This window comes from Bufo bufo, chromosome 4, assembly GCF_905171765.1.
Source record: "Bufo bufo chromosome 4, aBufBuf1.1, whole genome shotgun sequence".
In the NCBI taxonomy this organism is placed as follows: Eukaryota; Metazoa; Chordata; class Amphibia; order Anura; family Bufonidae; genus Bufo; species Bufo bufo.
Window position 1 is genome coordinate 258,430,023 of NC_053392.1, and position 25,729 is coordinate 258,455,751.

General features: G+C 42.1%; 1 protein-coding gene across 1 annotated transcript in view; it reads right to left on the reverse strand.

Moving 5' to 3' along the window:
• Window positions 1-25,729, reverse strand: part of CSMD1 (CUB and Sushi multiple domains 1) — a 2,494,699-nt gene that overhangs the window by 117,515 nt on the left and 2,351,455 nt on the right. The gene's annotated exons all lie outside the window — the stretch shown is intronic.

Consider the following 25,729-nt stretch of genomic DNA (forward strand, 5'->3'; position numbering starts at 1 on the left):
GACTCATTGTGTGTTCACTGTATTTGAATGTTAGACCATTGGTTGTAAAAGATTAAGTATCACCGTCTTCTGGCAACAGTTGAAAAAAATGAGAACTGTGCTGGGCTATACTGTAGGACTGGTTCAGAAGAACGGTGCTATTGTGACACCAGCAATCTTTCCTTGTAAGAATGATGGAAATAAAACATTTATGTGTGTAGATAATCATCTATAATGTAAGCATCATAGCCTTAACTATATTGCAGTAAGATGCTCATATAGACTACTTAAAATTAAAGTAGTTGTCCAAGTTAAAGAGGACCTTTCACCTTGAAAAACAATGTGAACTAAGTATGCTGACATGGAGAGCGGCGCCCAGGGATCCCCCTGCACTTACTATTATCCCTGGGCGCCGCTCCGTTCTCCCGTTATAGGCTCCGGTATCTTCTCTCACTAAGTTATAGTGGGCGGTGTCTTCCCTTGTCCTGTGGGCGTCTCCTTCTCCTAGGCTGCAGCGCTGGCCAATCTCAGCGCACAGCTCACAGCCTGGGAGAAAAAAACCTCCCAGGCTGTGAGCTCTGCACTGCGATTGGCCAGCGCTACAGCCTAGGTGAAGGAGACGCCCACAGGACAAGGGAAGACACCGCCCACTATAACTTAGTGAGAGAAGATACCGGAGCCTATAACGGGAGAACGGAGCGGCGCCCAGGGATAATAGTAAGTGCAGGGGGATCCCTGGGCGCCGCTGTACATGTCTGTATACTTAGTTCACAATGTTTTTCAAGGTGAAAGGTCCTCTTTAAATATAAACCCTGTAAATATGGCAAAATGACAGAAGAATCCACACTCAGCCTATTATTCTCCTGTGTCTTCCAGAGCTGAGCTCCATTCTTCTTCACTGCTGTTTGTATTTCTGGCTACAGCAGAGGTGTTCCATGTACACAGGTCACTACTGCAGCCAGCCTCAGCAACGATATCCTGTAGACTGCTGAGTCCAGTGATTGGCTGCATAAACATCACCACTGCAACCAAGAATGTGTTAGCAGCAGAGAGCACCAGAGCTCATTGCTGGAGGCCATGGGGATAAAAAGCATGAGTATTGATTCTTTTATTTTACATCTGTGATATGCCTGTTTTGAAACAGATCAAAATGTATACTGACCCCCATTAATTTTTACAGTACAAATATCACTGCTGGTTATGCTTTTATTTCCTTAAAAATTTGGAAAACCCTAAAAGAACCCAAAATGTAAACAAAATAAAATTTTATGGTATCTATTTAAAAAATGTAGTATAGAACCATAGACGTCAATAATAAAGAAGCAATGACAAATAAATTACAACTGCAGTGTCGTTTGTTACATTTTAATCAGGTTTGGCACCTTTTGGCAGTTTATTTTTCAGTGTTTTTTTTGCAAATGAACGTGGAAGGTGTGTATCACATTTATAGCAAATACATTTTGACAGCTAGTAGAAAGGTCTACAAGGAGAGGCAGGGGTGATCTCTTTAAATGACAGGAGAATCTATACATAACTGTAAGCATAATATATTTACATAAAACAACATATGGAAATTATATATCATATATAAAAATAGGAAATAGATCTGTAAATCTGGAGTCAAGGTGCAAATTTCTGTGGGGTAATAGACAACTAAAATACTAGAGGGATCCTATTTTTGTACATTTTATTCCTTTTAATCAAGCAAAGAAGTGACAGGGAGCAGAGATGTCATTGCAAAATCAATTACTTGTCATGCTCATAAAAAGACGTTTTTCTTTCAAGTGACTGGTCTCTGAAATCTTCCTCCTAATATTGTCCCTGGCATCAAATAGAATGATTATATATTGCTCAGTGCAAAAATATCTAAAACCAGGACTATTGTCAGTGGTATTATAATAAATAGTGCTAAGCGAAACAAAGTATTCTAAGCGGATTTCAGTCCGTTTAAGAAAACTTTGATTTGCAGCGAAGACGAATTTCTTTGCACTCGGGTTTTCCTAAAATCGCTGCTGCACATGTTACAAAGTGAAAGTAAGAAGTCCAGGAATGTGAGATCACCCATAATGCCATGCAGCCAGCTAATCTGTAGGTAGCCATCCCCTGTGATGTCACAGCCCTATAAAAGTCTCATCCTGCATGGTCTCCGTCATTGTCCTGTGAGCTGAGCATAGAGAGAGACGAGGCAAGTGCTCATATGCTAGGGACAGTGTTGCTGCAATAATCCAATGGCCTTGTTTGATCCATATGCCATGTTCGCCATCTGATTTTAACCCTAATTATATCAAAAGTGAAATACCATTAGGTACATAGTAGGTAAGAATCCCAGACCTTATGTTAATCCCTGTTGTGTATCCCTCAATTTTATTACTTTGAGGAAGGTTTTACTGCCTCAATGCTGTGTACCATCTCTAGTACACAGGAAGACAGGCTGCTGCATACACGATCCAGCTCCCCCCGATCCCTGCTGGGGGAGAAGAGCAACACCCGGATGACCACGCCATCTGAAGGGTTAAAAGTCCCAGGTGTCTGCTATTTTAAAGGCAATAGCCCCGCTGCACATGCCAGCAGGCACCATTTTTAAATGCACATCTGCCAACGAAAATTTTCTGACGGCGGTCGGGAAAGGGCTAAATTACAAGGCTTCATAGTTCAAACTGAGATTGGGCCACCAAGTGGGAAGAATTTGATTAGGCAAAGTGACCTTGGTATACCTGATTTACAGTGATTTGTGGCAAATTAATTCAGAACGAGTGAAATTTCTTGTTGAACTTTGGCGAATCGGCCAAATCAAATTTTTTAAAACTTCACTTATCTCTAATAATAAGATGTTCTTAACTGCACAACCTTGTAGTAATAAAGCTGTTAGAATTGCAATTTCATATTAAATTTGTAGCCACCTAAACAATGTCTATTGTCAAAACATATGTCTGATCATTGCTTCTGTGTATGGCTCGCTTTAAAGACTAGCTTTATTCAATACTTGCCAAATACAGGTATCATATGTGACATACAGTACATAGAACCCTGTGAGCATTGGAGTAAAATGTGTCACATTTATTAAGAGATGCAAAATATAATAAATGTGATGGATCATTCTTAGGCTGTTCTTCAGACAGAAAATAAAATCTATGCCTACTATGTTTACTACTAGTAACATAGTAACTTAGTACATAAGGCCGAAAAAAGACATTTGTCCATCCAGTTCGGCCTGTCATCCTGCAAGTTGATCCAGAGGAAGGCAAAAAAAAAACTGTGAGGTAGAAGCCAATTTTCCTCACTTTAGGGGAATAAAAATTCCTTCCCGACTCCAATCAGGCAATCAGAATAACTCCCTGGATCAACGACCCCTCTCTAGTAGCTATAGCCTGTAATATTATTACACTCCAGAAATACATCCAGGCCCCTCTTGAATTCCTTTATTGTACTCACCATCACCACCTCCTCAGGCAGAGAGTTCCATAGTCTTACTGCTCTTACCGTAAAGAATCCTTTTCCATGTTTGTGTACAAACCTTCTTTCCTCCAGACGCAGAGGATGTCCCCTCGTCACAGTCACAGTCCTGGGGATAAATAGATGATGGGATAGATCTCTGTACTGACCCCTGATATATTTATACATAGTAATTAGATCTCCCCTCAGTCGTCTTTTTTCTAATGTGAATAACCCAAATTTTGATAATCTTTCAGGGTACTGTAGTTGCCCCATTCCAGTTATTACTTTAGTTGCCCTCCTCTGGACCCTCTCCAGCTCTGCTATGTCTGCCTTGTTCACTGGAGCCCAGAACTGTACACAGTACTCCATGTGTGGTCTGACTAATGATTTGTAAAGTAGTAGGAATATGTTCTCATCACGGGCATCTATGCCCCTTTTGATGCAACCCATTATCTTATTGGCCTTGGCAGCAGCTGCCTGAAACATTTTTTTGCAGCTTAGTTTGCTGTTTATTAAAATTCCTAGATCCTTTTCCATGTCAGTGTTACCGAGTGTTTTACCATTTAGTATGTACGGGTGACTTGCATTATTCCTTCCCATGTACATAACTTTACATTTGTCAGTGTTAAACCTCATCTGCCACTTATGTGCCCAAGCCTGCAATCTATCCAGATCCCTCTGTAGTAGTATACTGTCCTCTTCAGTGTTAATTACTTTACACAGTTTAGTGTCATCTGCGAAAATTGATACTTTACTATGCAAGCCTTCTACGAGATCATTAATAAATATATTGAAGGGAATAGGGCCCAATACTGACCACTGAGGTACTCCACTAGTGACAGTGACCCAATCTGAGTATGTACCGTTAATAACCACCCTCTGTTTTCTATCATTGAGCCAGTTACTTACCCACTTACAGACGTTTTCTCCGAGTCCGAGCATTCTCATTTTATATACTAACCTTTTATGTGGTACAGTGTCAAATGCTTTGGAGAAGTCCAGATACACGACATCCATTGATTCGCCGCTGTCAAGTCTAGAACTTACCTCCTCATAGAAACTGATTAAATTAGTTTGACATGACCGATCCCTCACGAAGCCATGATGATATGGCGTTATTTGCTTATTTCCGTTAAGATGCTCTAAGATAGCATCTCTCAGAAAACCTTAAAACAGTTTACCCACAACAGATGTTAAACTTACCGGCCTATAGTTTCCAGGCTCGTTGAGCAAAGTGAAACATTTGAAATGGAATTCGGTTCAAAGTTTAAGAAACCTTTGATTGGTAATGAAACCGAATTTCCTTGAGCTTCTTGATAACAAATCAGGTTTTCCTAAAACAGATCCCCTCCATAACAGTGTCATCCACAGACCACCATTAGTTAAAAATCCACCAATAGCACACATTTTGGTTACATTTTTTTTTCTTATTTTCCTACTTAAAAACCTAGTTGCGTCTTATGGGCCGGTGCGTCTTAACCCCTTAACGACCCAGGACGAGAATGCTCGTCCTCAATCGCCGGCACTGAGCGCTCTCGTCCTGCAGTCGTTCCTCCCCCCGAGTGCGGTCCCCCCGATCAGCAGCAGAGATCCTGACAGCCGGATCCCTGCTGCATCCACCAGCATCGGCGATAACGCCGATGCCGGTGGATTAACCCCTCATATGCCGCGGTCAGCACTGACCGCGGCATATGGGAGGTTTGTGCTCCCTCACCTCATGCATTGGGTCCCCGCGCTGCTGTTGCGGGGACTCGATGGTTGCCATGGCAGCCCCAAGCCATTCCAAGGCTTAGGGCCTGTCATGTACGGAAGCCTAAGAGGCCCAGCCCCCAGGCTGGGTCTCCTACTAAGAGGCCCAGCCCCCAGGCTGGGTCTCCTAGGCAACTGTTAGCATCTTACAGTGTAAGACACTAACAGTTCAATACAGTACAATACAGATGTATTTTGCTGTATTGAAACAAGGATCAGAGCCTGTCCCATAGTGGGACAAAAAATAAAGTGAAAAAAAAAAGTTAATAAAATTAAAGTTTTACAAACATAATTAAAAGTTTCAAGTAAAAAAAAAAGCGTCCTTTTCCAAAAATAAAGTTGAAAGTATCGTCGCGTCCGTGTCGACCAGCTCTATAAACATATCACATGGACTAACCTCTCAGATGAACACCGTAAAAAATAAAAAATAAAAACTGCTAAATAAAATAAAAAAATTGTCACCTTACATCACAAAAAGTACAACAGCAAGCAATCAAAAAGGCGTACACCCACCAAAATAATAGCAATCTAACAGTCACCTCATCCCACAAAAAATTAGCCCCTATCTGAGACAATCGCCCAAAAAATAAAAAAAATATGGCTCAGAATATGGAGACACTAAAACATCTTTTTTTTTTGTTTTAAAAAAGCTGTTATTGTGTAAAACTTAAATAAATAAAAAAAAAGTATACATATTAGGTATCGCCGCGTCCGTATCGACCGGCTCTATAAAAATATCACATGACCTAACCCCTCAGGTGAACACCGTAAAAAATAAAACATAAAAACTGTGCTAAATAAAACATTTTTTGTCACCTTACATCACAAAAAGTGTAATAGCAAGCGATCAAAAAGTCATATGCACCCCAAAATAATGCCAATCAAACCGTCATCTCATCCCGCAAAAATCATACCCTACCCAAGATAATCGCCTAAAACTGAAAAAACTATGGCTCTTAGACTATGGAAACACTAAAACATCATTTTTTTTGTTTCATAAATGATATTATTGTGTAAAACTTACATAAATAAATAAAAAAGTATACATATTAGGTATCGCCGCGTCCGTATCGACCAGCTCTATAAAAATATCACATGAACTAACCCCTCAGATGAGCACCGTAAAAAAAAAAATAAAGGTGTAAAAAAGCAATTTTTTGTCATCTTACATCACAAAACGTGTAATAGCAAGCGATCAAAAAGTCATATGCACCCCAATATAGTGCCAATTAAACCTTCATCTCATCCCACAAAAAATGAGACCCTACCTAAGATAATCGCCCAAAAACTGAAAAAACTATGGCTCTCAGACTATGGAGACACTAAAACATGATTTTTTTTGTTTCAAAAATGAAATCATTGTGTAAAACTTACATAAATAAATAAAAAAGTATACATATTAGGTATCGCTGCGTCCGTGACAACCTGCTCTATAAAATACCACATGATCTAACCTGTCAGATGAATGTTGTAAATAAAAAAAAAACAGTGCCAAAAAAGCTATTTCTTGTTACCTTGCCTCACAAAAAGTGTAATATAGAGCAACCAAAAATCATATGTACCCTAAACTAGTACCAACAAAACTGCCACCCTATCCCATAATTTCTAAAATGGGGTTACTTTTTTGGAGTTTCTACTCTAGGGGTGCATCAGGGGGGCTTCAAATGGGACATGGTGTCAAAAAAAAGTCTAGCAAAATCTGCCTTCCAAAAACCGTATGGCATTCCTTTCCTTCTGCGCCCTACCGTGTGCCCGTACAGCAGTTTACGACCACATATGGGGTGTTTCTATAAACTACAGAATCAGGGCCATAAATATGGAGTTTTGTTTGGCTGCTAACCCTTGCTTTGTTACTGGAAAAAATTTATTAAAATGGAAAATTTGCCAATAAATTGAAATTCTGAAATTTCATCTCTATTTGCCAATAACTCTTGTGGAACACCTAAAGTGTTAACAACGTTTGTAAAATCAGTTTTGAATACCTTGAGGGGTGTAATTTCTTAGATGGGTCACTTTTATGGAGTTTCTACTCTAGGGGTGCATCAGGGGGTCTTCAAATGGGACATGGTGTAAAAAAAAACAGTCTAGGAAAATCTGCTTTCCAAAAACCGCATGGCATTCCTTCCCTTCTGCACCCTGACGTGTGCCTGTACAGCAGTTTACGACCACATATGGGGTATTTCTGTAAACTACAGAATCGTGGCCATAAATAATGAGTTTTGTTTGGCTGTTAACCCTTGCTTTGTAACTGGAAAAAAAAATATTAAAATGGAAAATCTGCCAAAAAAGTGAAATTTTGAAATTGTATCTCTATTTTCCATTAATTCTTGTGGAACACCTAAAGGGTTAACGACGTTTGTAAAATCAGTTTTGAATACCTTGAGGGGTGTAGTTTCTTAGATGGGGTCACTTTTTTGGAGTTTCTACTCTAGGGGTGCATCAGGGGGGCTTCAAATGGGACATGGTGTAAAAAAAAACTATATAGCAAAATCTGCTTTCCAAAAACCGCATGGCATTCCTTTCCTTCTGCGCCCTGCTGTGTGCCCGTACAGCAGTTTACGACCACATATGGGGTGTTTCTGTAAACTACAGAATCAGGGCCATGAATAATGAGTTTTGTTTGGCTGTTAACCTTGCTTTGTAACTGGAAAAAAAAATATTAAAATGGAAAATCTGCCAAAAAAGTGAAATTTTGAAATTGTATCTCTATTTTCCATTAATTCTTGTGAAACACCTAAAGGGTTAACAACATTTGTAAAATTTGTTTTGAATACCTTGAGGGGTGTAGTTTCTAGAATTGGGTCATTTTTGGGTGGTTTCTATCATGTAAGCTTCACAAAGTGACTTCAGACCTGAACTGGTCCTTAAAAAGTTGGTTTTTGAAAATTTCTGAGAAATTTCAAGATTTACTTCTAAACTTCTAAGCCTTGTAACGTCCCCCAAAAATAAAATGTCATTCCCAAAATAATCCTAACATGAAGAAGACATATGGGAAATGTAAAGTAATAACTATTTTTATAGGTATTAATATGTATTATAGAAGTAGAGAAATTGAAACTTGAAAATTTGCAACTTTTTCCAAATTTTTGGCAAATTTGGTATTTTTTTTATAACTAAAAATGATTTTTTTTTTACTCCATTTTACCAGTGTTATGAAGTACAATATGTGACGAAAAAACAATCTCAGAATGGCCTGGATAAGTCGAAGCATTTTAAAGTTATCACCACATAAAGTGACACGTCAGATTTGCAAAAAATGGCCTGGTCCTGAAGGTGAAAATGTGCCCGGTCCATAAGGGATTAAAGGTCGAAAAATACAATATCTGTTGAAAAGCCTTTTGTGTAGTGTAAAAATAGAAAAAAAATGCGGCCTAATTGTAGTTCAGCGGTGCAGTGATATATTCTACAGCCCTGTTTGCCATGTATTAGTGGCAAAATAAAAATATATTCGCCGTCCACGGTTGCAATTATCTGTTGAAAAGCCTTTTCTGTAGTGTAAAAATAGAAAATAATGAGGGCCTAATTGCCGTTCAGCGGTGCAGTTATACATGTTGTGAAGTCATTTTTGTGGTATCGATCGAATTACGTAGTGGTGACATTTTTTATGTGAAACAGGCTTTTTTGGGAGAAAATTGATGGGGGATTGTAGACTTTCTTTTGTATGAACCAAATTCTATTATCCTTTCATTGGTGAAATTTTGTATTTCAAACATGATTTCTTCAGGAAAATTGATGAGTGATTGTAGACCTCCTTTTGCATTATGGACCAAATTAAAAGATGAAGAATGAAGATGCAGATGACAACACACCAGCAGACTTTGCCTTTTCCATCTATACACAATTAAATCAAGCAGCTTCAGTAAGTTGAAAACATTCATGTGTTTTTATCTGCTCCGTCTGCATTCGATCTCTACAACACACAAGACATGACAGAAGAGCCTCTGCTTTGGAGTCCAAGTCCAGTTTCTTAAGGTCAGGAGTTCCATCAGAATTATGCGTAACATTCTTGCTCCCTGTGCCATAACAAAAGGACTCCATAGGCAAAAGAAAAATATATTCGTCATTCAGCGTTGCACTTATATTTTGAAAAGCCTTGTGTAGTGTAAAAGTTTAAAAAATTAAGGACCTAATTGCATTGCATTCAGCAGTACAGTTATATGTGGTAAAGCCCTTTTTGCGGTGAAAATTTTTTATGTGACACAGGCTTTTTTCGAGAAAATGTATGGGTGATTGTACACCTCCTTTTGCGGTATGGAACAAAATTACTTATTGTTAAAAAAAATATGAGACACTGGCTTTTTTTTCGGAAAATATATGGGTGATTGTACACCACCTTTTGCGGTATGGACCAAACTACTTAGTGGTGAAATTCTTTATGTGATACAGGCTTTCTTTGGGAAAATTGATGGGTGACTGTATACCTCCTTTTGCTTAATAGGCCAAATTAATTACTGGTGAAATTTTTTAGGTGACACTGGCTTTTTTTCATAAAAAGTATGGGTGATTGTACACCTCCTTTCGCAGTATGGGCTGAATTACATAGTGGTGAAATTTGTTATGTGAAACTGGCTTTTTGGGGAAAAATTGATGGGTGACTGTACACCTCGTTTTGCTGTATGGGTCAATTACGCAGTGGTGAAATGTTTAATTTCAAAGCTAACGCCGATGCTCTGTATCTCTTGTGAAGTCAATGTCTCAAGACATCCTAACAGTGGCAAGGAAACTTTGCATGCACTTGAGCTACTCGTACAACACAAAGCACATCCTCCTTGACCTGCAGTAGAAGAACGGCATCCCCCAACATAGACTGATATGCAACGTTTCCACCCATAGGATTTTTACCCTCCATATTTTGGACTGACTATACGAACACAGAAAGTCCATCAACGATTTCTTGATGATACAAGCAGACAGGAGTAGTCCCCTGTGTAACTTCGATGTCAGTCAGTGGCAGCTCATGCCTGCCGTTTGCTCAGGCCCTTTGAGAAGGCCATGTTATTTGTCAGTCGCCAGGACTACGGTATAAACAATGTCATTCCACTGATTCATGTCCTGGAACAGATGCTGGTAAATCTAGCTGGTCAGGGAACTGGAGACGTGGCACCTAGAAAGATGGCGGAAGAGTTTGATACATTCGTCTGTCAAGATCTCTGTTTACAGTCAGTGAATGGGAACATCATTTATCGCAAGGATATGCAAATACCAACCGATGGGGTATTAACCTCCATAAGTAGGCTATTGGCACGAAGGAGCAATCATTTTCATAGCTCGAGGTGTCCTCCCGGAAGCTTGACCTCTGCACGTCGACGGTGTGCATTGCAAAGCTTGTCTAAAAGAAAAATCCTGCAGTGCACCCCCTTGTAGGAAACTCTTGATCCGGCACAGGCTGCTCTGCTCCTTTAAAAACAATGGACTCTGTATAGTGTGACACCAATGTATAATTGGAGGCCATTATGGCACCAAAAATGGTAAAAGGCAGAGTGGACCCAGCATGCATGTGGATCCAACACATCCTGAACTTTATGGCGGCCATTATGGTGCATAACAGGTAGTATTTAGTGTTAGGATCCGTCTTACAGAGATCACCTTGACCTTCGGCAGACGGGCTCAGATGGTTTTGTACAAAATGCATTTGCCAAGCATCTCACTTTATAAATAAGCGTATCATTAGCACTATAATATTTTTTATGACTATGGCATTATTGTACTTTATCTGATATGCAGGGTGCTGTTGCATTGTCTTTTTTTCCACCCCAACACTAGTCGTTAATCCATTCTTGTTGATGAAGCACTTTTTTTTTCCAGCTTTTCTTTTAAATCTTGTGGCTTTGCCCCTTCTGTGTTGTATTTTATGTGTGTTAATTTAATGTCCTGTTCGTTAAATAAACGTTGATTTTTCTCCCCCGTAAAAAAAAAGAAAACAAAAATTGTCTTGTGATTTGGTAGCCACAAGCAGGAGTGAGTACAAAACAAAGAAGACATGCAAATATTCCGTTCACTTATCATCTCTGTTTTGGATCCACTCCACTGGATTCATACTTGAGTTATTGGGTCAGTTTTGGCCCCGTGACTGCCAAAATAAGTGAAGTGTGCAGTGATTCTAAGAGTGACGCCTGTCATCTGCATGTCATACTGACTGACAGTATTATTTCACTACCAAAGCAAACTTCCAATGTGTGTTACTGCAAGGCACAGTGTTTTACACCACTATAAATGCTCTCTGCAGCCAGGAAATAGCAGTTTTTAAACGTAATTCACCGCAAATAAATTTGGATTGAATCAAATTTTCCCCAAAAAATGTGCTCATCTCTAGTAGTGACAGTAACAGTGATCCTGCTGGAGCTGCTGAATCATCCCTGTCTAGTGTCTATCTCCTTCCACTTGCTTTAGTTCCTGGTGAACAAATCTTTGTCAGGAAGATTAACTAAATGATTTAGATCACTTAGAAGATCAATTCATTTTGGCCTGATCTTTAATGAACTACCCATCACTAGTCCTGTGATCTGAGCACAGGGAGAGTCATGTCAAGAGCTCATGTGCTAGGGACAGTGTTGCCGAAACTGATTAATACAAAATATTGTAGAGGAAGAGTGCAGGGAGAATGCAAGGAGACTTATTCTGCGCTAGTTTTATTTACCTATTCCTACATTTACTTATTCCTACATCAGTCGTAAACTAAGATATGTAATTCAATACCAATAAGATAGACACATTTATTATTTCACTGCCAGTGTGTCAACCAATACCAGTCTGCATCCCTTAGGTCTTGATGATGGCGATCCTTATCTTTTGCTGGCTTTACTTCTTCCAAATGATCCTTCCCAGTCTCCATATGCTAGAAAAGTCATCAAGACGCAAAGAGAGAGGAGGAGCTGGATGTTCCTGATGACATATTCTTATCAATATTAGATTATGTGGAAAAGGAGGAAAAGCAGAAGGCATAAGAAGGGCTCCCACCTGTAGGGCAGAAGGGTGCTGGGGTTGGAGAAGTGGGTATGCCAGAGCTGATTAATATTCTGTGTTTACTGTCAAATAATCTGCAGAATATTGTACATCACAACAGCAATAATTTGCATATTTCCCCCACCCCCAACCTAACCCGCCAAACCCCATACCAGCAACAGCCCTCGTTTAAAGGTACCGTGGGGCCATTGCCAATGAAGATGGACTATACAGTGCCGTCTTCATTATTAAATGAAAAGCAGCTGCGGGCTAATTGGCCATGCGGTTCTTAACCGCAGCATAGCCGCAACCCACCTGCAGCATTGCCACTACATGTCCTGATTTATAGCAATTTGTGACAAATTAAATTATAACTAATCAAATTTCTTGGCTTGGTGTAGGTCTATATACTACACCTATCTTTTATTCATGTATCAAAAGAGATAAAAGAAGAAAATTTGCAAATAGTGCATGCACCATAATTTGTGAATTTTCTATGTCATAAAAATACATGATGGATGATCTCTTCTCCCTTGGCTTTGGGCTAAAAACACACCAACAATATATTTAAAGGTAGTTTTCCAAAAATAGAAGAAAATCTTATAAAGAAAATAAACTACTAAACATTGAAATTGCAATGAAAATCATTGTTTCAATAGATATGTTAATAATATGCAAATGATAAAAATGGAAACAAAATATTCAAAATATCTCTATGTTTTCAGTTCAGCACCAAGCACAGAAACACACTCACTTACTGTACATGCCTTGGTATCAATGAGGTTATTAATGGTTGTCTGGCATAAATTTGGGCACCCTTGTACTTGGGTATGCAAAACATCAAGGTCTACTGCTGATAGCTGTCTTTGCAATTGCTGTCCAATGATGTCCCAGATGTTTTCAATGGGGACAAATCCAGAGATGTTGCAGGTCATGTTAGCATATTTAGGACACAGAGGAAGCTCACATTAGCACGAGTAACATGCCACCTGGCATTGTACTGTTGAAAAATGGCTCATGGGACACTTTGGAGAGATGAGTCTACTATTGGTTCTACAACCAAATAAATGTAATACTGAGCTGTTAGTTTACCTAAATATTAGAGGCTTCAGGCTACTGTACATTACGGCACACCACAACATAATCCCTGGAGTAGTACCAGTGTGACATTTCCTTGTGAAAACCTCTTCATGGTGTTTCTCACATGGTTTCCATACCAATCTCCATCTATCATTCAATCTGAGACAAAAGATGGACTCATTGCTAAAGAGGATAGACTTCCAGTCCAGCCTACATTACCATCTTGCTGTGCACCATAATAGCCTTTGGGAGCAGTGGCATTAGGTCAATAGAACACCTGTAGCTGGACGCCTTGTTCATAGCCTAATGTTATACAAATGCCTTCTGATGGATTGTATAGACACTGTTTGCTGCCCAAGGCTTTGGATGTGACGTCCCATTTTACTTGCAGTACAGAATGGGTCACTATTTTTCTAACCAGACGGTTCATTCTTGCAGAGTTTTATCTCTGTGTACCTTCTAATGTCAACCCAGGACATACAACGGTGAACAGTGCTGACATCTCGCCCTAGGTGTGTGGTGATGAGACTGAGTGATAAACCAAGGTCTCTCAGTTCAAAGACTCTGTCCCTCTCAGTTTGAGACAAGTGTCATCATCCCACAGGATCAGCTGCAGATCTTAGCAACACTTTCTACCTTCTCACTTTGCATGACCTTTGCGACCTGTCATTCTTGGTGTTACAATTTTAATGCTGATAAATGTAGTAGATAGATACAATACCATGAACATAACCATATAGTTGAATCATCTTGACTCAATATTTACATGAAGTGGAGAGAAATGGACCTCCCTGCGCTCCCTAAGTTTAGATGTATGAAAATCAACCCAGATGGGATGATACCGCAGCTAGAATGTCCTGAGAAGGAGCTGTTGTCCTCCTTGAGGTAAGGTAAGAGTAAAAATCAATGTGTCACCCGTGGGTGGCACTGGACATAAGCGCAGGAAATACAATCTAAGCGGCTACTGATGCTGGGTGAGAGGATGGGCTGGGGACGCGACCAAAGAGGGGGGGAGGGAGACAATATGCAGGCAAAGTGTAGCGTCCACCGGCTGTCTCAATAGAGCGGTATAATGGGAAACCGCTAAGGTTAGAGGCATATGAATAATACCAGTGTAATTCCTACCTGAAAAGGAGTTAGCTCTGGTGTGCGTGCTGCTTGTGGTTGAGGGAACCTTCTTTCCTATCCTGCTTCTGCGGAATATTCTTGGTAGTAGACTTCCTTCTGAGTTGGCGTGGGCTCTTCTTTCACCTTCTAGCAGGTAGGAATTACACTGGTATTATTCATATGCCTTAGATTGTATTTCTTGCGCTTATGTCCAGTGCCACCCACGGGTGACACATTGATTTTTACATTTACATGAAGTGTTTTTACAGAATTATATGCAATCCCATACATGGAGAGCCCTAATAAAAATTTACTTAGCGTATACATGAATCTAGTATGATTTATTTCTGAAGGATTTAAATGCTGTATTATTTTTCTAAATGTAGAATACATGTCAGCGCCTTTCTCTTAAAGTTCAGCAATGATTTAAACCATGTGAGATACTTGTTCAGCAAGTCAGATGCAGCAGTAGCCAGCTAGGGATCTCATTAGTACCAAGTATGATATGGCCTCTAATATACCCCTAATGAATTTTATCTCTTTAAAAATAACTTTGTTGAGTTCAAAGCAGCAGTCCTTAAGTGGGAATCATTGTTCTCATGCCATGTGTTGTGCATTTGCTTCTTTTTCTGAATGACAGTCTGCACAAAATAATTGCTTCTCTTGGATCATGGAGCACTTCACATCTAAGTACAATACAAAGGTTGTGTTGTATACTTAAATATTACCTGGTGAGAGTTCCTGCTCTAGTTGCCAGCTAGTCCACTGCAGCTTCATTGATATGTACACAAAGGTTTTTAAGTGAACACTTAACTAATTAACAAAACTTTTGATTTCTAATGGTATTAATTTCATACAATATTATCCAAAAGGCCCCTTTACACTGCCTGAGCATTTTTAGCAAGCTTTCATAGGAAAGCTCGCTAGTGATGATCTGCTCTTGTAAAGGTGCCAGCGATTACCCAATGAACAGGCAAAATGCTCGGGTAATAAGATTGCTTGTGCAGTCACCAAAATAACTGTTTGCGGGCTGCAGATTGTGCAATCTAAACATCACTCTGCTGCTTGCAAACAATGATTATGCATGGGGATAGATGATAGCATTAGTGTAGGACTGCAAATGCAACAGTCTCCTTCACTGACAAGCAGATGATTGCCAAGAAGAAATGCTTCCTTCCTGACAATTGTCTGCTCAATTGAGCAGTCTACTACTTTCACACTTGCGTTCAGAGCGGGTCCGTCTGGTATCTGCACAGACGGATCCGCTCCTATAATGCAAACGCTTAGATCCGTTCAGAACGGATCCGTTTGCATTACCATGAAAAAATAAATAAAAAATAAAAAATTATTATTTTTTTTTTTTGTTCATGATAATGCAAACGGATCCGTTTTGACTTTACATTGAAAGACAATGGGGGACGGATCCGTTTGAAAATTGAGCCATACTGTGTCAACTTCAAACGGATCCGTCCCCATTGACTTACATTGTAAGTCTGGACGGATCCGTTTGCCTCCGCACGGCCAGGCGGACACCCGAACGCTGCAAGCAGCGTTCAGGTGTCCGCCTGCTGAGCGGAGCGGAGGACAAACGCTGCCAGACTGATGCATTCTGAGCGGATCCGCCTCCACTCAGAATGCATTAGGACTGGACGGATCCGTTCGGGGCCGCTTGTGAGCCCCTTCAAACGGAGCTCACAAGCGGAGCCCCGAACGCTAGTGTGAAAGTAGCCTAAAGTGGCCTAAATAGAGGAAAAGAACATTGAAACTAGAGATGAGCGAATCGAAGTTGATAAAGTGAGATCCGAATTTCAGGAAAAATTTGATTTGCACCGAAGCAGAATTTCCTCAAGCTTCGTGGTAACTAATCAAATTTTTTCCTAAAATTGCTGCTGCACGTGTTAGGACGTGGAGCCAGGGGCGTACATAGAAATCACTGGGCCCCATAGCAAGAATCTAAATTGGGCCCCCATTCTCTTTTTATATCCCCTCCCAATACCCATTCCAGGCCTCTCCCTTTGCTCCATGAACTATGCTTGCTGCTGCGTTTTATCATTTATACCATCAGGGCCGGATTGGGATTACAAAACAGCCCTGGCACACAAAAGAGGTATAATAGATGCAGTGTGTACAGATATACAGTATATACAGCTGTGTACTGTTAAGTGAGGTACGAGGTATAATAGATGCAGTGTGTATAGATGTATAGTATATACAGCAGAGTACTTATCTGTGAGGTACGAGGTATAATAGATGCAGTGTGTATAGATTTATAGTATATACAGCAGAGTACTGATATGTGAGGTACAGGGCAGGGCCGGCGCCACCACCCGGCAAACCCGGACAAGTGCCGGGGCCCCCTGCTCCTGGGGGGGCCCACTGTGCCCGCTCACTCCTGCAGCTGTGTCCTGCCTGTTCTGAATTCTAGGGCAGCTTACCCCAGCAATGCAGACAATTTTCGCCATGTGAACTGCTGGGGTAAGCGGCCCCAGAACTCAGAACAGGGGAGATGGAGTTTCGGTAGATGATCGATCCTATGCTAGAATGTAGTTGTTAGAAGGAGGTCTGTGACATCACTGGTCACATGCTCCTTCATGGTCACATGACTGTAGTGTACGGGGACTGTAATGCCCGTCACTACAAAAGTGTCACTTGGTGTGCTGTCGTCCCCCCTTATTTATGGGGAAGTTGGTATATGTCATCTTTATAAATTGTCATGTAATGTAATGTTATGTATTTCCCTGTTACTATGACACTTGCATGTACAGGCCTGCTAGGGGTGTCATTCCAGCTTCTAGTCACTAGAGGGAGCTAGAGAGCCCTAGTTTATATAAGGCCCAGTCAGGGAAGCAAAAGTCAGTCTAGTTTAGAGCTCAGAAGTTTCTAGAGCCTGAGGAAGCTGAGAGGGAGACAGAGGCAAAGCGCAGAAAAGCAAGAGGTACTCAAGATAACAGAGGAGGTACTTTATAAAGAGAGAACCAAGGATATACGCCAGAGTTAAGGTATTGGGCCTTGGAGAAGATTTTCTATGTCCCAGGATCAGTCAGGAATAGAGTGCAAGCTCCTGTACTGCAAGTCCTGTGTTTCACACTCTGAAGTCACCTTGCTTAATCTGTATTGCCTGCATCGACCGTATTGAAAAATCAACTGTATGCAAAGGAACTGTGCTTCCATTAATGTCTCTATATGGAAACTACTAAAGTTGGAGTTTTGTTTTAACATCACGTGGTTCCTCAGTTATTCCTGCTATCAGCAAACGGCGTGCCACCGTTTAATTGGCACTGGCGTCACGAACATTTTCTACCATCACCTTCCCTTGCAGAGAGTCAGCCTTCTCAGGTTAGTGTCTATTGCACTACTACACCCAGAAACTCTATTAAACACAACTTGAGTACGCTGCACCTCTCTTTTGGCGTCACGAACAGGATACGCACGCTTTCTAGTGCAAGAAGCGTGAACTTTGTGCCTTATACAGTTGCCCTGTGACCAAAGTGACAAATTGCCTGTTTATTTAAAGTGGACTTTGTGGACTGAAAATCATACCAAAAGTGTTCCTAAAACCTCTAAAAAGCGCTGTGCAGTGTTGCGCTACCAAGAGGAAGAAAATCGCCACATTGGAGTGTGGTTTTGTGGACTTTTTACAATCCTGCTTGCTGTCAGTGAATGGACAGCGTTTTGCTAAAGATGGCCACCGGCCGCATGGAGTAAAGTTTCCCGCGCTGCTGAGGACCTTCGTGGGCGGATCCCTGCAAAGACACAGAGAATCCCGCCCCTCATCATCATCGCACCGCCGCGGCCCTGCTTCTTCTACGTCACCGCATACTCAGGACGTCCGGAATCTCTCGAGACTTGGACTGCGCAAACCCAGCGATACCGGTAAGAACTTGTAACCGGAGGGAAGGGGATTGTTCCGGCCCCTTTAGTCGCCAGCGGCCATATCTCAATAGACTACCATGTCAGAACCGGGAGTGCCTGAGCAGCCGGCCCCGGGAGAGCTTGCGGCTCCTAATCATCCTACAGCCCCCAGCATGATGCCCTTTACCATGCCTTACTATTTCGGGGCCCCATGGTTCCCCCGCTACAGAGGAGAGACCCATACCCTAAGGGACTTTAAAGAAAAGTTGCTGGCATTATTCAAACTGTACCCCATAAATGCCGACCAGCTAATGGAAATCCTGCTAGCGCAGCTGGAGGGAGCTGCCCGCAGGGAGGTATTATCCTGGCCTGCTACTGAGCGGAGTACTCTAGAACAGATATTCACCCGCCTCAGGGCCACTTTTGAAAATAGGACTGCCTCAGAGATAAAGATGCACTTTTTTGGCAAGAAACAGAAGTCCGGTGAGTCCCTCCGTGACTATGCCCTATCACTTCAGGAGGCTTTAGGGGCTGTAATTCAGATAGATCCCAAAGAGGCTGATAACCAGGACCAGACCCTGAGGGAACAATTTATCAACGGGGTGTCTAGTGAACAAATAAGGACCCAATTAAAGATGCTGTCCGCCCAGCACCCTAACAGTACCTTTCTGGACTTTAAAGAACTGGCGATAAAAATTCTGGGGTCCGCAGTATCTCCTGAGTTGAGCACCCCACCTGAGTCATCAGCCTGCAGGCCAAAACCGCTTATCACTAACCGAGCTGAGGCCGGCCAAGCTGTTCAAGTGTCAACTACCGATACTATTGCCATGCTGACAGAGTAGGTAAATCACCTCACTAAAAGTCTAGAGAAAGTGTGCAGAAAAATAGAGGAATGGGAAAAACCCATAATGACAGAAGAAGAATTCCTGTCACCTCCTAGGCCGTTCCCACCTCCTTACCAAGAGACTCACCCCAGGGATCCTGGGAGGCGTAATAGAGATCGCAAGCGGCCCGTGTGTACATACTGCAAAAAGCTGGGACACACAGAATCCACGTGCTGGCAGTTAACCGGGCAACCCCTGAGGCTGAGGACCACCCCTCGGGAGGTAGAACACTAGGTCCAGAGGATCCAAATTGGATGCCACGTTATGTAGGATCCCATCCTAAAATCAATATAGAGATCAACGGGGTCCCCTTTGAAGCCCTATTAGATACTGGGTCTCAGGTCACTACTATTCAGCTGCCTGCATTTGAAAAGTTCTGGGACACCAACCAGTTGACCCAACCGCCTGAATCCTGAGTGGAAATTATCGCCAGCAATGGCAAACCAGTAAAGATTCATGGATACTGGGAACCCACCCTGCAGGTGGGAGAAGTAACCCTGCCTCAACAGGGGGTGATAGTAGTACAGGCCGGCGACAGAGGAGGACATCCTGTCATTCTAGGCACCAATGTCTTCAAAAACTGTTATTCAGAAATACTTGCCGTGTTACATCAGACTTTGCCCACTGCTTCCTCTGCATCCAGGAGGGTGATTCAAAAGACTATTACTGTGTTAAGTGCCTGACCAAGATCTCCCTGATGGAGACCCTCCTGTTGCTCCTCTCTCTTCTACCTCGTTGCTAAGGGAAGAGGAGACCCCTGTTTTGAGAAGGTCTACCCGGATGACCAGGGGACGCCCGCCAGTCCGTTTAGGAGACTTTGATTATTCTGGTGGTGTCTCCTCCCAAACAGTTGCCACTGGCAATACCTTACTTGACATTTGTGCGCAAGAATGGACTCCTCCACGTGAGCCCTTGCCTGTGATACACCCACAGGAAACTCCTGGGTAGTTCCGTTTTTATACTGTTTTATCTATTTTGCTGTTCTATTATGGACTTATTCATTGTCATGGACTATCCTGGTTATAATGTTACGCTGTGCCAGGTCAGCGCCCCAGTTCCATTCACTATCCTGAGAGAAGAGAACGACGCCCCTTGTCATCACCCTTCACCTTTGCCAATTGGACCTGATATGAACGTAAATGCAGATGAATTACATAAATGTATGCCTGCATGTTTCTTTTTCTGTTTCAGGTAGAGATTCCAGTTGGGCGAGCCCTGATGGAGTACGAGGTCGTACTCAGCTTAAAGCAGTGGGGTATGTAGTGTACGGGGACTGTAATGCCCGTCACTACAAAAGTGTCACTTGGTGTGCTGTCGTCCCCCCTTATTTATGGGGAAGTTGGTATATGTCATCTTTATAAATTGTCATGTAATGTAATGTTATGTATTTCCCTGTTACTATGACACTTGCATGTACAGGCCTGCTAGGGGTGTCATTCCAGCTTCTAGTCACTAGAGGGAGCTAGAGAGCCCTAGTTTATATAAGGCCCAGTCAGGGAAGCAAAAGTCAGTCTAGTTTAGAGCTCAGAAGTTTCTAGAGTCTGAGGAAGCTGAGAGGGAGACAGAGGCAAAGCGCAGAAAAGCAAGAGGTACTCAAGATAACAGAGGAGGTACTTTATAAAGAGAGAACCAAGGATATACGCCAGAGTTAAGGTATTGGGCCTTGGAGAAGATTTTCTATGTCCCAGGATCAGTCAGGAATAGAGTGCAAGCTCCTGTACTGCAAGTCCTGTGTTTCACACTCTGAAGTCACCTTGCTTAATCTGTATTGCCTGCATCGACCGTATTGAAAAATCAACTGTATGCAAAGGAACTGTGCTTCCATTAATGTCTCTATATGGAAACTACTAAAGTTGGAGTTTTGTTTTAACATCACGTGGTTCCTCAGTTATTCCTGCTATCAGCAAACGGCGTGCCACCGTTTAATTGGCACTGGCGTCACGAACATTTTCTACCATCACCTTCCCTTGCAGAGAGTCAGCCTTCTCAGGTTAGTGTCTATTGCACTACTACACCCAGAAACTCTATTAAACACAACTTGAGTACGCTGCACCTCAAACCCTGACGGCAGCAGCAGCAGCTTGTGGAAGGAGGAGGGGCTGTGCCTGCAAGATGCAGAGTGAGGTCGGATGTGCTGCTGGAGAACCAAAACTTCGTGAGGGGAAGCATATAGAGCTCATATGTGAGGGGGCAGGGGGAGCACTCAGGGGCAGGTGGAGCTGAGATATGAGGGGGGCAGGTGGAGCTGAGATATGAGGGGGGCAGGTGGAGCTGAGATATGAGGGGGGCAGGTGGAGCTGAGATATGAGGGGGCAGGTGGAGCTGAGATATGAGGGGGGCAGGTGGAGCTGAGCTATGAGGGGGCAGGTGGAGCTGAGCTATGAGGGGGCAGGTGGAGCTGAGCTATGAGGGGGCAGGTGGAGCACTCAGGGGCAGTGGGGTTCAAGTGGAATCTGGTGCAATTAAGGGGGTTTATCATACAGATCTGGGTGTATTCTGAGGGCCATGATGTCTGTCTGTCAGTCCCTGTGTGTGTGCCCCTTTCTGTGTCTATGGCCTCATGCACACTGGCTGTGGGCATCACGGATGCGGACCTATTCACTTGAATGGGTCCGCAATCGCTCAATGAGAAGCACTATGGAGAGCTTCTGTGGTGTTTCCGTCCGTGCCTCCACACCGCAAAAAATTAGAACATGTTCTATTTTTTAGTGCGGTGAGGCCGGATCATGGACCCATTCAGGTTGAATGGGTCTCAATCTGTCCCGGCCACTGCATGGACGTTGCCAGTGCATTGGGGACCACAAATTGTGGTCCCCAATGCACGGAACGGACGCATAACGGCAGTGTGCATGAGGCCTGAGGCATTGCTTAGACTCCATCCCACAGTCTAGCCAGTGCCTAATGGGTTACGGTTTAGACCACCTTGTGGTACATGTTGATAATTCCCTTTTAAACCTCAGTCCATGTCCCCTCAGTACTGGGAATCAGTGGGAGTCATAGAAGGTAACAAAGTAAGGTAGAATTCCCTTTTAGATAGAAGTTGGTTAATTGCACAGGTGTCTGTCCCTGTGTGTGTGTGTGTGTGTGTGTGTCTGTCCCTGTGTGTGTGTGTGTGTGTGTCTGTCCCTGTGTGTGTGTGTCTGTCCCTGTGTGTGTGTGTGTGTCTGTCCCTGTGTGTGTGTGTCTGTCCCTGTGTGTGTGTGTGTGTCTGTCCCTGTGTGTGTGTGTGTGTGTCTGTCCCTGTGTGTGTGTGTGTCTGTCCCTGTGTGTGTGTCTGTCCCTGTGTGTGTGTGTGTGTCTGTCCCTGTGTGTGTGCGTGTGTGTGTGCGCGTCTGTCCCTGTGTGTGTGTCACAATCACCATGCCATGTTCCCTTTGTCTTGACGCAGCTGCATCAGGACATTCTGTGCGGGGCAAGATGAAGATGGAAGAGGAGGCAGCACCGCCAGCATGGAGTCCGTGGTAGAGGCACAGGGAGGCACACTAAGGACGCAGGTAACACTACTACATGATCTACACTAGTGTTATCTGTGGTTTACATAGGACTGCAGGTAACACTATCACATTATTAGCACTAGTGTTATCTGTGGTTTTACATAGGACTGCAGGTAACACTACTACATTTTCTGTACTCAGATAGCCATCACTGTGTTATCTATGCTGTTACATAGGACTGCAGGTGATATCTACTGTATTATCTGTACTCAGAGAATTACCACTGTGTAAGGGGGCCCACTGAGACTTTATCGCCCAAGGGCCCACATGAACCTGGAGCCGGCCCTGGTACAGGGTATAATATATGCAGTGTGTACAGGTATATAGTATATACAGTAGAGTACTGATATGTGAGGTACAGGGTATAACATATGCAGTGTGTACAGGTATATAGTATATACAATAGTGTAATATGTGAGGAACGAGGTATAATAGATGCAGTCTGTAAAGCTATATACACTGCGTGCAGAAATATTAGGCAAATGAGTATTTTGACCACATCATCCTCTTTATGCATGTTGTCTTACTCCAAGCTGTATAGGCTCGAAAGCCTACTACCAATTAAGCATATTAGGTGATGTGCATCTCTTAGGTGATGTGCATCTCTGCATCTCCCCTTCTCATTACAGAGATGCACATCACCTAATATGCTTAATTGGTAGTAGGCTTTCGAGCCTATACAGCTTGGAGTAAGACAACATGCATAAAGAGGATGATGTGGTCAAAATACTCATTTGCCTAATATTTCTGCACGCAGTGTATATAGCTTTACAGACTGCATCTATTATACCTATCTGAGTACAGATTATGCACCCTATATTAGGTGTGCATAATTATTAGGCAACTTCCTTTCCTTTGGCAAAATGGGTCAAAAGAAGGACTTGACAGGCTCAGAAAAGTCAAAAATAGTGAGATATCTTGCAGAGGGATGCAGCACTCTTAAAATTGCAAAGCTTCTGAAGCGTGATCATCGAACAATCAAGCGTTTCATTCAAAATAGTCAACAGGGTTGCAAGAAGCGTGTGGAAAAACCAAGGCGCAAAATAACTGCCCATGAACTGAGAAAAGTCAAGCGTGCAGCTGCCAAGATGCCACTCCACCAGTTTGGCCATATTTCAGAGCTGCAACATCACTGGAGTGCCCAAAAGCACAAGGTGTGCAATACTCAGAGACATGGCCAAGGTAAGAAAGGCTGAAAGACGACCACCACTGAACAAGACACACAAGCTGAAACGTCAAGACTGGGCCAAGAAATATCTCAAGACTGATTTTTCTAAGGTTTTATGGACTGATGAAATGAGAGTGAGTCTTGATGGGCCAGATGGATGGGCCCGTGGCTGGATTAGTAAAGGGCAGAGAGCTCCAGTCCGACTCAGACGCCAGCAAGGTGGAGGTGGACTACTGGTTTGGGCTGGTATCATCAAAGATGAGCTTGTGGGGCCTTTTCGGGTTGAGGATGGAGTCAAGCTCAACTCCCAGTCCTACTGCCAGTTTCTGGAAGACACCTTCTTCAAGCAGTGGTACAGGAAGAAGTCTGCATCCTTCAAGAAAAACATGATTTTCATGCAGGACAATGCTCCATCACACGCGTCCAAGTACTCCACAGCGTGGCTGGCAAGAAAGGGTATAAAAGAAGAAAATCTAATGACAGGGCCTCCTTGTTCACCTGATCTGAACCCCATTGAGAACCTGTGGTCCATCATCAAATGTGAGATTTACAAGGAGGGAAAACAGTACACCTCTCTGAACAGTGTCTGGGAGGCTGTGGTTGCTGCTGCACGCAATGTTGATGGTGAACAGATCAAAATACTGACAGAATCCATGGATGGCAGGCTTTTGAGTGTCCTTGCAAAGAAAGGTGGCTATATTGGTCACTGATTTGTTTTTGTTCTGTTTTTGAATGTCAGAAATGTATATTTGTGAATGTTGAGATGTTATATTGGTTTCACTGGTAAAAATAAATGATTTAAATGGGTATATATTTGTTTTTTGTTAAGTTGCCTAATAAGTATGCACAGTAATAGTCACCTGCACATACAGATATCCCCCTAAAATAGCTAAAACTAAAAACAAACTAAAAACTAATTCCAAAAATATTCAGCTTTGATATTAATGAGTTTTTTTGGTTCATTGAGAACATGGTTGTTGTTCAATAATAAAATTAATCCTCAAAAATACAACTTGCCTAATAATTCTGCACTCCCTGTAGTATATACAGCAGTATACTGTTATGTGAGGTACGAGGTATAATAGATGCAGTGTGTACAGGTATATAGTATATACGCAGTGTACTGTTATGTGAGGTACGAGGTATAATTGATGCAGTGTGTATAGATTTATAGTATATACAGCAGAGTACTGATATGTGAGGTACAGGGTATAACATATGCAGTGTGTACAGGTATATAGTATATACAATAGTGTAATATGTGAGGAACGAGGTATAATAGATGCAGTCTGTAAAGCTATATAGTATATACAGGAGTGTACTGTTATGTGAGGTACGAGGTATAATAGATGCAGTGTGTACAGGTATATAGTATATACGCAGTGTACTGTTATGTGAGGTACGAGGTATAATTGAAGCAGTGTGTATAGATTTATAGTATATACAGCAGAGTACTGATCTGTGAGGTACGAGGTATAATAGTGTGTATAGATTTATAGTATATACAGCAGAGTACTGATATGTGAGGTAAGAGGTATAATATATGCAGTGTGTACAGGTATATAGTATATACAGTAGTGTATTATGTGAGGTACGAGGTATAATAGATGCAGTCTGTACAGATATATTATATACAGCAGTCTACTGATATATGAGGTATAATAGATGCAGTGTGTACAGATATATACTAAATACAGCAGTGTATTGACGTGAGGTATGAGGTATAAATTATACACACTGCATATGTTATACCCTGTACCTCACATATCAGTACTCTGCTGTATATACTATAAATCTATACACACTGCATCAATTATACCTCGTACCTCACATAACAGTACACTGCTGTATATACTATATGCCTGTACACACTGCATCTATTATACCTCGTATCTCACATATCAGTACACTGCTGTATATACTATATATTTGTACACACTGCATCTATTACATAGTATTATAGATGCAATGTGTGTGTGTGTGTGTGTGTATATATATATATATATATATATATATACACACACAGAGCAGTGTATTGA